The sequence below is a fragment of the Podarcis liolepis genome, assembly GCF_965112155.1.
Source record: "Podarcis liolepis genome assembly, chromosome: W".
Classification (NCBI taxonomy): domain Eukaryota; kingdom Metazoa; phylum Chordata; class Lepidosauria; order Squamata; family Lacertidae; genus Podarcis; species Podarcis liolepis.
The window spans coordinates 9901459-9917782 of record NC_139568.1 but is presented as its reverse complement, the minus strand read 5'-3'; the positions used below and the strand labels follow the sequence as shown (position 1 = coordinate 9917782).

Below are 16324 nucleotides of genomic sequence, written 5' to 3'. Positions count from 1 at the left end.
CAACAGAAGACAAGGTAAAGTGCAGGTATAAAAAAGAAGAAGATCTGCAGAAGGGGCATGGAAGAGACTTAAGAGCCTCGGACACAAGAACACCAGGTTGATGGACTAGATGGAATGGACAGTAAGGACTGACATAACCCGAGACCAGGAAGAAGAGATGTTGGATGAAGATTGGAAGAATTTTTTTAAAAAAACATTATTTTGAGAATTAGTGTAAAATTAATGAGTATTAGGAAAAATGTTGGAATGAAACTATTTGGCTTTAGTAGAAATGATATAAAGAGTTATGTATAAATAAATATTAAGTTTTAAGATTTAAGGTATTTGATGGTAAGATAAGGTTAAAATAAATTAAGGTAAATTGAATGACAGAACACAGTGAAAGATAGCAAGGATTTGCTGTGTGAATTAATATGTTATACCGTTAAGATAAATTACTTAATAAAAATTGAGAAAGATGGATAGAATTTGCTGAAACAATTAACTAAACTAGAATACAAAAAGGGAGGTGTGAGGAGGTCGAGGGAACAAGCAAATGAAAGATAAAGATATGGAGTATTGGATGTGTGTTTTTTAATGTTGTATTGTTGTATTGGTTTTTATGTTTTTTATTTTCCTTTTTTATGTATCGAAATGTATGTCTTGTTGAATTTTTTGTTGTTTTCTTTTTTCTTCTTCTTTTTGTAATTTCTAAACTTCTAATAAATATCTTTTTTTAAAAAAAAAAAACAAACAGCCTGACGGAACCTGTGGCCTTCCCGATGCCCCAGATCGACGATGTGTTAGCCAGGGTGCGGAAGGGGGAAATTTTCACCAAGTTGGACCTCCGGGGGGCCTACAACCTCATCAGAGTACGAGAGGGAGACGAATGGAAGACCACCATGTTCACACAACTGGGGGCGTTTGAGTATCTCGTCATGCCTTTTGGTTTGCAGTCGGGAAGTCACTGTTTCCAAGCCTTCATGCATCACATGCTTAGGCCGTTGCTGTAACGTAATTGCGTTTGCTTTTTGGACGATTTGCTAGTGTACTCAGACAACGAGAAACAGCATGTAGAAGACGTACGTCAAGTTCTGAGTAGACTCAAGGAGCACCGTTTGTGGGTGAAGTTGGAGAAGTGTCTGTTCCATGCGAAAGAGGTGGATTTCCTGGGTTACAGGCTGTCAGACAAGGGGGTGGCCATGGATCCGGAGAAGGTCAAGGCGGTGGTCGAATCGAAGAGCCCAAAGAACCGGAAGGGCGTCCAACGCTTCCTGGGGTTCAGCAATTTTTACAGAAAATTCATCAAGGGCTTCGCAAAACTGACGACACCCATAACAGACTGTCCTAGTGTCAAGAAGAAGTTTGTGTGGACGGAGGAGGCACAGAGGGGTTTCGAGGAGCTTAAGAGGGTGTTTGCGTCGGAGGAACAGCTGCTGCACGTCAATCCAGAGCGGCCGCTGCGAGTGGAGACGGATGCTTCGGACCGGGCGATAGGGGCCGTGTTGCTGCAGCTGGATGAAAAGAGGGAGTGGAGGCCATGTGCTTTTTTTGCGGAAATTGAAGAAGCCGGAGCAGAACTACACGATCTACGATAAAGAATTGCTTGCGATTGTCGCAGCGTTCAAGCAATGGCGGCATTTCCTGATTGGGGCGAGGCACCAAATTTTGGTGTGCACGGACCACAAGAACTTGGAGTACTGGCGCAAGGCGCGGGTGCTGTGCCAGAGGCAGATACGCTGGGTGGAGTTTTTTGCCAACTTTAACTTTAAAATTGAATACGTGCCAGGGGAACAGAATGTGAGGGCGGATGCACTGTCCCGCAAACCGGAGTACCTGGGAGAGCAAGGACCGCCGGTCGCTAAATTAATGTTCCCAGAAACACAGTGGACATGGGGGGGCGTTGGTGAAAGATGGTGAACTGGTGAGGCTGCTCAGGGAGGATGACTTTGCAAGGCAAAAGATGGAGGATTTAAGGCAAAAAGGGGGTGTCGAGGGGTGGTTCGAGGTGAAAGGGGGACTCCTGTACTATAGGGAGCTTTGTATGTTCCAGGTGAAACCCTCAGAAGCAGGATCCTTAAACAGCTCCACAACAGCTGCACGGCGGGGCATTTTGGGCAGCACAAAACCATGTTGCTAGTTACCAGAGAATTCTGGCAGCCCAAGGTGAGGGAGGATGTAAAGGAATATGTGAGAGGGTGTGACACTTGCCAAAGGGTCAAAGGGGAAAGGGCGGCGCCGGCAGGTTTGCTGGAACCTTTGCCCACACCAGGAAAGCCATGGGAGGTGGTTGCAGTGGACTTCATCACAGATCTGCCCAAGTCAAAGGGTAAAACAGCAATCATGGTGGTGGTAGACCTACTAACCAAAATGTGCCATTTTGTGGCTTGCTCGCATGCCGTGATGGCGGAAGAAACAGCCAAGCTGTTTGTTGAGCATGTGTTTAGGTTACATGGGGTACCTGCAAGGGTGGTCTCGGACAGGGGAACTCAGTTTACCTCACGTTTCTGGCGCAAGCTCATGAATTTGTTGCAAGTAGAGGTGAGTTTTACCACGGCGAGACATCCTGAGAGCAATGGGCAGGCGGAGAGGGCAAATGCTGTTTTGCAACAGTATTTGCAATGTTATGTCAGTCAGAGACAAAACGACTGGGTGGATAAACTAGCTCTAGCAGAGTTTGCATACAACAACGCAGATAATGTGTCCACAGGTACGGGGAGGGGCCTTTGAGGAGGGGGTGGATGTCAGGGAATTGGAGGCTGCTGGGGAAACCATGATGGAGGGAGACAAATATAGAGAGCCCAAGCCAGCATTCAGCAGCGTCTCTTCCTCGTCAGAGGGGGAAACTGGCAGGGGGGAGCCTAAAGCAGGACCCAGCCATTCACAGGGCAAAACGAAAAGGAAGCGTCATTTCCGGGAATGGGCTTGTTGGCAGCGTCACAGACGAAAGTCAGATGACTCATCTGGATAGCTGAGTATGGATGTATGTGTTTGATCTCTCGTAAATGGCTTTGAAGCTGAACAATAAATCTTGTGAAGAGATGGCGCGAAGCCTGGAATATTGCTTTACTAGCTTATCAGCACCCTCACCCCTCACAGGCAGGCACCAGAGAACAGAGGCTGGGCCTTGCCTCTTCCCTCCCAACTTCGTCTCCAGTCACGCTTGGCACCTTTCGTAGTCATCCGCCCCTAGCCGGAAGCCCAGGAGGAAGCCGATGGCATGCTGACACTCCTGTGGGCTCTGCTTCGACAGAACGTTGGGCAGAGGCCGTAGCAGGAGGCTTGCGAAGAGGGTGGCTGCAGGGAAGCGAAAACATTTGCATGAGAGGAGGCGGGAGCAGGAGGAAGGCCAGCTCCCAGCCAGGACAGGCAGGCCTTACCGAGCATGTTGGCACTGACGTTGTTGCTCTCACAGTATTTCAGCAGCTCCCGCAGGAAAGCCACCACGAAGCAGAACATGTTCTGGTGCGACCGCGGCAATTGGCAGATCACCTGCAAGACAGGGAGGGGCAGTTTGGAGTTTCGATGCAGAGCTTTGCTAGAGGAGGGGCATGGATCACTAGCACGGTGTACTTTTTATGTTTGCAGGTTTAGACCTGGCATAAAAAAAATAATTTCTAAAATGGTAACCGGACTAGAACTCTGCTGGGAACTTTGGGGAATAATACAACATGCAGAAAGTCTCAGGTTCCACCCCAGCACCTCCAAGTAGGGTAGGGAACATCCTTTGTCTGAAATCCTTGAGAGCCACTGCTTGTCAATTTCGACAATACTGAGCTAGATGGCCCAGGGGTCTGATTCAGTATATGGCCGCTTCCTGTGTTGGAAATTGAAGCAAGGTTCACTGAAACAGGTGGGCTATTGTTACAACTCCTTGTCAGAAAGCAAAAAGGCAACATGTGCGCACCCCACCCCCCTCCACAACCGAGAGGGATGTTTATCAAAGGAGACATCAGCAACCTCTGCAGTTAACAAGGCTTCCCAGACCAGACTAACCCTCCTGCCAGTGTGCCGGTTTACTGGCTTTCAGGGATGTTTTAGTGGATTTCCTGTTACTCGCGGCAACATTTGGACTAGATGACTTTGGAAATCCCTTTTGATTCTCTGCTTCTGTACACACCACAGACCAGCCAGGAAGAGATGGGGCTCTGGGGCCGACCTGGTGACAGAGGTGGCTGTCATGTGAGCACTCAAGGCAGCACTGATACAGTTCATAGCAAATGACTGGTTCTGGCACTGCCTCCAGGAAGATGAGCAGAGCTTTGGCCACTGAGTGGTTACTGCCAGCTATTGAAACCTGGCAAGGAGACTTCCGGTTTGGATTGCCAGCAGTATGGGAGCGCGGAGAAGTTGCTGATCAACTCCTCCAGATTGCACAGGGGTTTTGGGGGGCAACGCAAAGGCACTGCGACCCCCGAAACCTCAAGGGGGGCCCCCTTGAGGGAAGCGCAACCAGCAGCGTCGGAGAGACCCGAAGCTCTTTTGAGCTTTCTCTATTTTGGGATGGACTCAGGAGCGACGGGACCAAGAGACGCACCATGGTAAGCCCTGCAGACCCCGTGCAGTAATGCCTCGAGCTCCCGCTGAAAGCGGCGACAAATCTCCGTAATTTTAAGAGCAATCGCCTTTGGGGCTGTTTAATAAATGTCAGAATCGAAAATTTGAAAAACAGAGCCCAAGGCGCGTTGGATGTGAACAGATTAAAACTAAGGAGCCCGACCTGTATTTCGGATCTAAGATGGCGCTGGGACGCAAATCGGGAGAGTGAAACAAAGAAACCTTTACTCACCCGCTGTAAAACGAAGAAGGGAAAGTCCCCGCTGGGAGTTTCGCGGGGCAAAAGTATCCAAGTAAGAAAGTAACAATTCGGAAAGAAAACTTTAGAGACTTTGTATCGCATAGATTGCTAAGGGCGAGTTGGGAGAGAGACTTAAAAGGAACACTAAGAAGATCGAACGGAGGTGATAATCGGAGACGGAGAAGGCGGGAGGGGGAGAGGAGAGACGGCCACCTTAAGGCACAGAAGAAACGAGTTCTACCCCCCCCCACCAGCCCCGCTAACCTTGATAGCGGTGGAAAGGCAATTTCGGACCTCCGTTCTCTCCCTCTCTTTTCAGGCTTTTCAGTTCTTGGCCGTTTTTGCAGTTGGCTAGTAGCGGGAGGAGAGCCCCGTGTGAGTCCGTACACATACGTGGCGTCAGTCTCTGTCCCCACTGGGCAGTAATTAAGTTGGAACTTTGACTTGGCTGGACTTTGATAGACCCAATTGCAGTTTTGGATTTGATTTGAGTTGCGGAAGCTGCAGCCTCCCTCAGTCTTGATTAATTTGTGGAACACTTCCCCTCCCCTCGTGGATTATCCAAGCCCTGCAGAGAGACTCGGAAACTTGTCGGACCTCTAGCCCCGTCCCATCCTCCGCTTCCCCATCCTCCCCACGCCTTCCCCCCTCCCCCCTCTTCACCCCCTCCTTTATTTGCAGTCTTGGCTGCCCCTACGGAAATACCATTCTGACAAAAGCCGGAACATTGTCTGTAATAAGCAGGATTGCTGACAAAAGCTTGAACATTGGATTAGGCCAAACAAGTTGCTGAAGTCAGACCAAAAGAAAGACTCCCAAATTTTTCCTTTATTGTTTTTTTTTTTTTTCGGCCTCTTGGGTCCCTCCCCCATTTCCTTTCCCTGTTATCCTTTTCCCTATCTCCCTCCTTTCCCTTTTTCCGTTTTACCCTCTTCCTTTCTCCCTTCACCCTTTTTACTGAACCTAACAACAGTGCTCTGACCTGTCTAAGGAGCAGGCCAGCGGAGCCTTTTTTGAGATAATTAAAATTACTCAGATTGTGCGCCCCCTAGGGGAGAGCTGTAAGAAACATAAGTTTGTTTATCTTTAAAGATGGGGGGGAGGGACGGAGCGGATTGGGCAAATGGCGGGAAGGGACGGAAAAAAGTCGGTAGGAACACCAATAGAGAGGAAAACTTCAAGGCAAGAGGAAATAAGAGACTTAGATGCTTTATGGCTGAAAATAAAAGAGGAATTCAGACAGAACGAAACACACATGGAAAAAAAGTTAGGAGAGATGCAGGAATCTTTCGATAAAAAAATAGAGGATGTGGTAGGGGAACTGTCAAACAAAATTAAAGATCTAACGGTCCGAACAAAGTCCTTAGAGGACTCAAATAAAAAAATACAAAGAGAGATGAAAGATCAGAGAAGAGAAGTTGAAAAAATTAAGGGGAACTTTGGAGAACTAAGCAAAAGCCAAGACCAAGTATTAGATAATTTAGCTCTGATGGAAATGAAACAAAAACAGCTAAATTTAAAATTTAGAGAAATAGGAGAAGCAAGAGATGAAGACATAAAAGGAAAAATGATAAAGGAACTGGCGAGGTGGTTAGTACTGAGAGAAGACGAAGTTGCACAAACAATAGAAAATGCTTTTAGAATAAAAATAAGTCAGAAACAAAACAAACAGAAAAAGTTCTCAGGAGACTGCTTGGTGATCTTTAAATCGATAGAGATGAGAAACATAATTTTGAGAGAAAGCTATCAGAAGAAATTGGTAATTGATGGGAAACCAATCATTATTTTTAAAGAAATACCAATCAGACTCCTTCGCAAGAGAGAGGGCTACAAACAGATAGTCAACACTTTGAAAAAGAATGGTATACAACATAGATGGGAATTCCCTGAAGGGATTTCCTTTTTCTATAAGGGAAAAAGATTCAAGATAACAGAGATTCAGGAAGTCAGTAAATTTCTTCGCAGATATGAAAAAGACCTCGGGGGGTTGGTAGAGAGATATGGAGGGAGGGACGGAGAGAGGGAGGAGGAGGGAGGCATGGGATTGGGGGGGGGGAGTGGAGGACGGAGGAGGAGCGGGGGAGGGGGGGGAGGAGGATGAAGAGGAAGAGGCAAAGGAGGAAGAGGAAGGCGAGGAACAGGAGGAAACAGAGAACCAAAACACCCAAATCTAAATCGGTCAAACCTAAATCGACAAATTACTGACTTTTTAGTAGACAAAAGTGATAATGAATCTCAAAATTTTAACATGGAATGTAAATGGACTGAACGAAAAAAGAAAAAGGAATAAAATTGTAAATGTGTTGAAAAAGAAAAAAATGGACGTAATTTGTATACAAGAGACCCATGTAGCCAAAAAGCACAGACATGTATTAGTAAATAAGAATTTGGGAACAGAATTTATAAATTCCGGGAGAGAAAAAAAAAGGGGAGTGGTAACATATGTTGATGAAAAATGGGAACCCAAATTGACCTACAAGGACGAAGAAGGAAGGATATTGGGGGTTCAAATAAGCTTTCAGGGAGAGAAGATTAACGTGGTAAACATCTACGCCCCAAACTCAAATAAGTCAGAGTTCTTCAAAAAACTAGAACAAGTGTTACTAGAATTAGGAAATAATAAGACGATATTATTGGGAGACTTCAATGCAGTGCCGACACTAGAATTGGATAGACAAACAGAAAAGAAAAAACGAAAACAAGGAAAGTTACCGGAATCATTTCAAGACCTGGAAGAGAATATGGATCTTACAGACATATGGAGACATAAGCACCCAACAGAAAAGCAGTTTACTTTCTTTTCTGAAGCACATAAAAGCTGGGGAAGAATAGACCAAATCTGGGCTTCAAGGGAAATTGTCCCATTAAACTTTAATTAGTTTAATGCTAATCAAATGTCCAGTGCGCTTCCGATGCCACAATGTCCCATTACAGCAGAGCTTTTCGCACAGCGGCTCAAGAAGGGTTGGAGAGTCAGCATCTTTTCAATAAAGGAATCTTGGAGCAAGCGGTTTGGAACTCAAATAAAAGGTTTATTTACACAAAACAAAAAAACCCTGGTGAAGAATCACACATTTCAGCAAACACGCCCCAAAAGAAAAGGGGAAGGGGGCAAACACACGAGTGAGCTGACTATTTATACAAACTCACATTCCTGGAAGCATAACGACCTCCAGCTGCTCAGTGACTAGAGCGTCTTGATTAGAGCTTCTTAACCCTTTAATACCAACACCCCCTCTCGCTCGTAACACTGAGCTGTACCAACCTTAATTCAAATTTAAACCTGAGCAGAAACATTTATGAGATTGCGGGCTCAAAGCTTTTGTAAAACCGTCTGCGAGATTTTCTTGGCTTGGACAATACTTTAGTTCAATTAAACCTTGTTTTACACTTTGGCATACATTTTGATAACGGATATCCAAGTGTTTTGTGTGTGCCTTGAATTGACCTGATTTAGCTAGTTTAATACAAGGTTGATTGTCTTCCCACACTCTGATAGGTAGGGAACATTCTCCAAACAATTCTTGTACCAGTTGCTTATAAAATTCCAGTTCTCTACATACATCTGATAATGCATTGAACTCAGATTCAGTTGAACTTAAAGCTATAAGTGATTGTTTTCTTGATCTCCAACCAATTAGTGCATTTCCAAATTTTATCGCCATTCCTGACACTGATTTTCTATCTGGTCCAGCATCAGCCCAACTGCTGTCGGCCCAACATTCAAGTTGTGTGCTGCCCTCTACTGATAGTTTTAAGCGAAACCTTTTGGTAGTTTGGAGATACCTTAAAACTCTTTTTACTCCTTGCCAAGCATGCATTGATGGTTTTTCAGCTTGTCTACACAGCATGTTGACAACATGTCATATCGGGCCGAGTCCACTGTGCAATGTGGAGTAGACTGCCTATCGCTGACTGGTAAACCCCGGGATTACAGAACTCTGCCTGTTGCTCAGTCTGAGCATCCTTTGTGTAACTTAACTCTATTGGGGTTTTAACACCAGCACAGTTGTCCATTTTAAACCTTTCCAGCAACTGCTGGATCTTAGCTTCTTGGCTGAGCCAATAGTTCCCATCTTCATCTTGCTGAATTTTAACTCCTAGATAAACAGATACATTGCCTAGTGATTTTATCTGAAACCTTTCTCCAAGCTTTGTGGCAAATTGTTGTGCAAGTTTATCGTCCTTTCCACTGTATAATAAATCGTCAACAAATATCAAGACTGCTTCTTGTTCACATCCCGAGCCTTTTAGATAAAGACACGCATCTGCTGCGCTCTTTCTGAACCCCATGCTCTCTAGAGCATCGTTTAAGCAGGAATTCCAATTACGGGCGGACTGTTTCAACCCATAAATGGATTTGTGTAGGCGCCAGACCTGGTTTGGCTTGTCTCCTTCAAAACCTCGTGGCGGCGTCATATAGACTTCCTCCTGTAAGTCTGCATTTAAATAAGCCACATTGACATCAAAATGAAACAGCTTATTTCCCTTCTTAGCTGAAGAGGCTAAAAGCATTCTTAAAGACTCCGATCTTGAAGTAGGGGCATAGATTTGAGAATAGTGAACTCCTTTGCGCTGCGAAAACCCTTTTGCAACTAGTCGGGCTTTATATTGCAACTTCTCAGTAGTTGTGGGCTTTAAACGATATACCCATCGACAACCTACAGCTTGTTGCCCTTTTGGAAGCTCTGTACTTGTAAACACACCGAGAGACTTCATTGAAGCCATCTCTTTTTCCATTGCTTCCTGCCACTTTGCGGCTTCTGAGCTTGGAAGCTGTTGTACCTCTATATAGCTATCTGGCTCACACTGTGCCATATTTACGTATACACTTGTCACCTTAAACCGCTCTGGCGGCTTGCCCTTTGTGGCACGTTTTGACCTGCGCAATTGCTCCTCTTGTGCCCCCTCTGACCGTTGGCTGTCAGAATCTGTCTCAGACTTTATGTCTGGACATGCCTCTAGGGATAAAGACCTCCGTTTAGATACCTCCCTTGGGCTTGGTGTTGCAGGCGACCTGCTTCGCTTTTGCTGTCTGCTAGGCCTACTGACTGGCGATGTTGGAACACTTTTAGATTCTGGCTTATCTACCTTAGGAGAAGAACCTTGTGCCTGGTCAGAATCTGCATCTGGACCATGTGCACCATCCCCTTCTGGCTCAACACCCTCTGGACTTTCTTTCTCAGCATAAATGCCTAAATCATCTCTCAAAATGTCAGGGTTAGCATGTAAGTGAGTCCATCCGGATTGCTCACAAAATTCAGCGCTCCTACTGAGGACCACTCTTGTAGTATCCCCATCTGGGTTCACGAACCTCCAAGATTTGGCATGTGGTTCGTACCCACAAAAGATGAGTTTCCTAGCCCTTGGACTTCCCTTTTTCCTTAACGCTTTTGGGATAAGTACATAGGCTTGAGATCCAAACACCCGAAAGTAATTAACTTTGGGCTTCTTCCCATATAAAGCAAAATATGGCGTAGTATCAATTACTGAATTATATACTCGGTTCAGAACATGAGTAGCCGTCTGCCAGGCTTCCGCCCAGTAACTTTGAGGAAGTTTAGCATCAAACAACATAGAGTTTGCCAACTCTTGCAGAACCCTGTTTTTGCGTTCGGCCACGCCTCCTTCTTGGGGGGAATAAGGTGTAGACAGACGATGCTTAATTCCCTTTTTCTTAAAGAAATTCTGCAACACAGACCCGGTAAATTCTAACCCTCTGTCTGTCTGAAAAGCAAGAACTCTAGTACTGAATTCAAGTTCTACTGCATGAACCCAATTTTTAACTGTTTCTGCAGTATCTGCTTTTGTTTTGAGAGGAAAAAACCATGTGACTTTTGTTTTGTCATCTGAGAGACACAGTGCATACCTCGAACCTCCCATGCTAGCAACAGGCATTGGGCCACATAGGTCCATATGCACAAGTTGGAATACTTTGTCAGATTTCCTATTTGAACTGGGATAGCTGCATCTATGAACCTTCGCCCTTTTGCATGCAGTACAATCCAAATACTTAGTACATTTGTTCAATTTGCACCCTTCTGATAATTCAGGTTGCCTTTTAACATACTGAAAATTAATATGTCCCAAACGGCGATGCCATAAATGAACACAAGAATTATGGGTAGGCGAGTTCACACAACCAGCATGAACCTGTTCAACTTCATCTGGACTTGTCTCAAAATAATATAACCCATCTCTGCATTCCACCTGCAAAAGAGATACATTATTCTTTGAAATAGTGCAAACCCCATTTTCAAACACAGTTTTAAACCCATTTCTATCAAGTTCTGACACAGACAAAATACACCCCTTCATTCCCTTTAGCACGTAGGCATCAATTTCTGTTTGCAAACACTTCAAAAACACTGTGCCTACGGTCTCTAAGGAACGTTTAGTTGAATCTGCCATTGTCACAACTTTAAGGGTTTGCAAATGTCTGCAATTCTGCAAACGGACACTAGATGGCGCCACCAGGTGGTGAGATGCACCACTGTCGATCAACCAGCGTAGATTGCTGCCTTGGCCACGCCCTTGCATCAACGCCATTGCTGAAGCCATGTGCTGTGGGAGTAGCCACGACCTCCTCCTCTTCTTCGACGTCCCCTGGAACTCCTTGTCTGGTAACTAGGGGTAATGGCCTTGGTGCTGTCTTGACCAGGTTCACGTGTACAATTCCTGATTAAATGGGAAGAGGAACCACAGCGAAAACAGTGTCTAGCTGCAAAAGCATTTACTGTGTTCTCAAACTCAGCATCCCCACTCTTAGGCACAGCACAACTCCCCTTTGAAGACAAACCTCTTTCTCTTTGCCTTTTATCCTGTTCATCTGCAAGTCGAGAAGAAATGTATTCAAGGGTTAATTCAGTTGAAGGCATAGCTTCCAAAGTTAAAGCTAGAGTCTCATAGCTTTTATCAAGAGAAGACATCAATATGTATGACTGCTGCTCCATAGAGAAAGGAATGCCCAGCTGTCTTAGTTGATTAAAGGCAGACACCATTTTGGCAATATGTTCTTTCACACACGCTCCCGGTTGGAGACGTAAATCCAACAAACATCTTGTAGCATGGATCTTGGCCCCCGCAGTGTTTCTGGAATTTAGCCACTGCAGAACCATCCAGACCTCATGCGTGTTCTTTAACTCAGAAACATAAGGCATTTGCTCTGGTCCCACTGCCAAAACTAATAGACCTTGGGCTTTCCTGTCGCGTTTCTGTGAAGCTGCTGCTGCTGCTTTGTCTTCTGCAGACGCGTCTGCAGCTGCCTGTAAAGGCAGTGCTTCAGTACAACTCCACAACTCTTTTGCTTGCAACCAAACCCTTACTCTAGCCTTCCAATCTTGCCAATTTTTCCCACTGAGTCGCGTAAACGGGACAGCAAAACTTTCCTGGGACTCTGCCATCCTCCCTGGGGCTTAGGAACGATACTCACACACCTGTAGACCGTCTCCCAGCTGCTGAGGTGGCTCCTTGAGGAATAAGACGTCTTCCAGAGAGTACAAACTGCGCAGTGCCAGTTTAAAACTTTTTTCTAGGCACGTTGCAGGACTCAAGCTGCTTTGAAGGCTTTCGTTGTTGGCAACCGCTTCTGTCTTCGCTCCAGTCCTTTCATAAATCACTCTGAACTGCACTCCTTATCTCCTTCTTGACGTACAAACAGCCATAACCTGTCCATTAAACTTTAATTAGTTTAATGTTAAGTAAACGTCCAGTGTGCTTCCAACGCCATAAGTCTTATCTCACCAGAGAATTTCGTGCAGCGGTTGAAGAAGGCAGGAGAGTCAGTACCTTTCAATGAAGAATCCTGGAGCAAGCACTTTGGAACTCAGGGAAAAAAACTTTATTTACAAAAGAAAAACCCTGGCGATAAAGCACACATGCTTTTATCTCCGGCATAAAGAAAACTTTACTCTAAACTTAACTCATATTAGCAAACACGCCATGGCCACAAGCTGAGTCTGCGAGTCAGGTCGGGGGGGGGGAGAGAAAACACACGGGTGAACTGACTATTTATACAAACTAACTCACATTCCTAGATGCTTAATGACTTCCAGCTCCTCGGTGATTAGAGCGACCTCTTAACCCTTTAGTACCAACAGTAAATAAATCGGCGACCGAAAGTGATACGCTAGGGACTTGTAATGGGAGAAAAGCCCTATGAAACACTGTTAGAATTACCCTGCTCTCGCAAGATAAAGCTGCCAAGCCCCCCCTTTTTTTTAGAATGGAGGCCTCCTGGCAGAAAACGTCGCAGGGCAGGCTGCGCTGTTTACAGTCCTCCTTGCTTACTCGGTTCCCGCCGTGCAGATTGCCTTTGGGACCAAGGAACCAGGGCAAAATAAGGCAAGGCACAGTTAAATTGTGCCTAGTGCGGGAGGGAGAAGGAAAGAACAGCCACGGAAGACCCGCTCGGTATACTTCACCCGGATTCTGGACCGCACGCTAATCCAAGGATTTCCCTCCACGTAGCACAGCTCACCGCAAGGAAACCCAATAAGTGACCGCTGCAATACTCCCTAGTCCGGCAAGACCGCAGAGCCCGAGCGCCGCTGCACTCCCTTTCAAACCGTTCGGGCACCCTGACCCTCTGCTACCAGCAACCACGCTAAAGCGAAGCAATGATTTCAGCTCTGACTGAGACCAAAGTCCCGACAGTGATTTCAGTTCTTGAGCGAGGTCTGGCCAAGCACGAGGGAAAGGCGAGTCCACGACGGTACCAGGCGAAAAAACCGGTCAGCTGGAATGGAGGCAAAGAGGGCTGTCCCCGGGCGCGCTGGCCTTAAATGGGATAGGCCACGCCTCCCCAGCCCGCCGATTGGCGGGCTGGGTCGCAGACACGCCCGGGGATTCCCTCGTTCTTGCGGGGGCCAAAACCAGCCCCCGCGTGTGTGGGAGGGGGGCCGCACCCCCACCTCCTCTTGAGCTCGGAAGTGGCTCTGTGACTTCCAGACCCAATGGGCTGAAGCCAAATGCTCCAAGCCAAGTGCCACAGAAGCTCCACTGCATGAATGGAGCCAACTGTTAAAGTATACAGTTCAGCCCATGTGGTCTGCCATGCCTGCAGGAGCAGCGTGTACTCAGAACAGTGGAGAATGGAAGCATAGGGATTTAACAGAGCCAAAACCTGCCCACTCCTTGCACCAGAAGTCATTTGCTAAGGAGGAGCTCTGTGGAAAGGGGCCTGGTTGTTGGTCAGGGCCAGCCCAGATTCGAGGAGGTGCCACATAGCAGGCAACTAAAAACCCTGAATAGACGATAGCCCTGGCCAGGGTAGGTGTTACCCCTGTGAGGAAGAGGGAGCTGACGGGCTTGTGGTCGCTCATTTTCAATTCCATGTGGCTTTGGTAGCTGAGCTGATTCACGCTGCCTCCTCTCAAGAGGATTGGGTCACACCATGCACACAGCACTTCCCACTGCAAGGAGGCAGGAGAGACACCAGGACTGTTGGACTGGCTGAGGCAACACACAAGGCTCACACAGTCAAACTTTGGCTCCACACACGGTCTGTGATCATGACCATGGTCAACAGCTGGATGATTGTTGGGATTCGCAGGATGATGAGTAAGTCTGCAGGCTTCAACAGGCTGATGCAATACTCTGTGAAGTGCTGGGTCAGAGTGACTCAGCGGGAATGTGATTGGCTATCACCTGTTTTAAAAAGGAAAGCCTGTGCAACAGTTGTGTGGTTGTGCTGTGGTGTGGTGGTGCTGTGGTGTGGTGGTGCTGTGGTGGAGAGTATTCATTTGCCTTAAGGAGCAGGTACTCTGTATGGACTGTTTTTGTAAATACTTGTATATAGCTCACATTAAAAAGACTGCACTGAAGAAAACCTGGGACTCTGAGCGTTTCTGCTGAAAGCGCCGCAAGGAATTCGCGACAGGGTTATGGGCCCAGCACGCTTCCGCTGCTCAAGAGTACAGGTGGCAGTTATCTAGCCGTGGGTGCTGGAGGCGAGCTGCAGGGATGGAGCAGTCCAGAACTGGCGTGTTGCTGGAGAAGCTGACGACCACAAACTACAGCATCTGGTCGGTCTGCATGCAACACTTCCTCAAGCGTGAGGGCCTGTGGAAGGTGGTGGAAACATCCCTGAGGAGGATGAGGACGACGATGAAAAGCTGGCACTAGCAGAGGCCCAGCTAGAAAAGGATGAGAAAGCTTTGGCTACGATCATTCTTGGAGTGGACGACAGCCAGCTAGTCTACGTAGCTGATAAGGTGATGGCAAGTGAGGCGTGGAATGCGCTCAAGGCTGTCCATGTGCGAGAGACAGCTGGCTCACTGATAACATTGACCAGGAGACTGTACCGGTGTCGGAAGAAACCGGGGGACTCCCTGGTGAACCACCTAAAATTCCTAACAGGCTGTTTCCAGGAGCTAGCCTTAAGAGGGAGGCCTGTGGGGGAAGAGGACAAAGTCTTTATAGTCCTGAGTTCCCTTGATGACAGCTATGATATGCTGGTCAATTCCCTCGAGTCTGTAGAGACTGATAAGCTGACTCTGGAATACGTTACTGGACGGTTATATGCAGAGGAGGACAGGCGTGCAGAGCGAAAGATGACCTCAGCCCAGCTGTTGGAGCATCCCAGAGGGAACAACAGCCGGGATGAGCAGAGGTGTTGGGAGCTAGAGAAACAGCCAGGAGGAGCTGCTGCATTTTTTTTTTCTGTTAATGATGAGGGTTGGTGGAATGACTGTATAATTTAAATTGAATAGTGGGATAAACAAATTAAGTTTTAAATTGGGAGTAAGAGCTTGTAGAACCAAATTAATGAAAGGGGAATACAGTTGGGAGGGGGATGGGGGAGTCCCAGAAAGTTGGCAACGAAAGTAAGGTTAAAGTGTATTTTATTTTTATTTTTTCTTTGTATTTCTATCTTTTGTGTTCTGGAAATTTTAATAAATATGATTTTTTTAAAAAAGGAGGAGCTGCTGCAGACCAGCCGGTGGTCAACAAAGTAAAAAGGTGTTTTTGCTGCAAGTCCAGTGGACTTCTGCTGCGGGACTGCCCGAGAAAACAACAAAAACAGCAGAAGCACAGGAGGCAGCAGAGAGAGTCTACCGCTTGGGTGTCTGCAGATGGTCAAGAAAAGGAAGAGCTGTGGGTTCTGGACCGTGGAGCTTCATCAAACCTTTTGCAAAAGAAAAGGATTGCTAACTGATGCTAGGGCTTCAAACAAAAAAAAAAGTAAGTCTTGCTACGGGCCAGAAAGCTAATGTGGTTTGTGAGGGGGAGGTTGTGTTCCCACAGCTGGGACACACATTCAGGAATGTGTTGTGTGTGCCTAGTTTGCAAAACAATCTCCTAAGTATTCCAGACCTGGCAAAAGCAGGCTTTGAAGTAAACTTTGTGGGAGATCAGTGCCAGATAAAGCAAAATGGGGCAGTGTTGGCAAATGCTAACCTTAGAACTAATATGTATGTACTGCAGTGTGAGTCTAAGGTTGTGAATGTGCAAAATGTCCCAACCCATGATATGTGTATTCATCTCCTGCACAGGCGTCTGGCTCATGCTAGCTTTAAGGTGCTGAACAAAACATTGGAGTTGTGT

General features: G+C 46.5%; 1 protein-coding gene and 2 pseudogenes across 3 annotated transcripts in view; 1 reads left to right on the top strand and 2 right to left on the bottom strand.

Annotated features, from left to right (window-relative positions):
• Window positions 1-16324, top strand: part of LOC310697679 (uncharacterized protein) — a 454726-nt gene that overhangs the window by 412049 nt on the left and 26353 nt on the right. The gene's annotated exons all lie outside the window — the stretch shown is intronic.
• The window catches only part of LOC310697839 (inositol polyphosphate 5-phosphatase OCRL-like), a 728228-nt pseudogene continuing 715040 nt past the window's right edge, over window positions 3137-16324 (bottom strand). Inside the window, exons 16-18 of the transcript in view lie at window positions 4139-4266; window positions 3360-3471; window positions 3137-3276 (exon numbers count right to left, since the gene is read on the bottom strand). The product of the transcript in view is annotated as an inositol polyphosphate 5-phosphatase OCRL-like (transcript). The remainder of the gene's footprint in view (window positions 3277-3359; window positions 3472-4138; window positions 4267-16324) is intronic.
• Window positions 13557-16324, bottom strand: part of LOC310697817 (inositol polyphosphate 5-phosphatase OCRL-like) — a 73456-nt pseudogene continuing 70688 nt past the window's right edge. Inside the window, exons 10-11 of the transcript XR_014530129.1 lie at window positions 14059-14190; window positions 13557-13835 (exon numbers count right to left, since the gene is read on the bottom strand). The product of XR_014530129.1 is annotated as an inositol polyphosphate 5-phosphatase OCRL-like (transcript). The remainder of the gene's footprint in view (window positions 13836-14058; window positions 14191-16324) is intronic.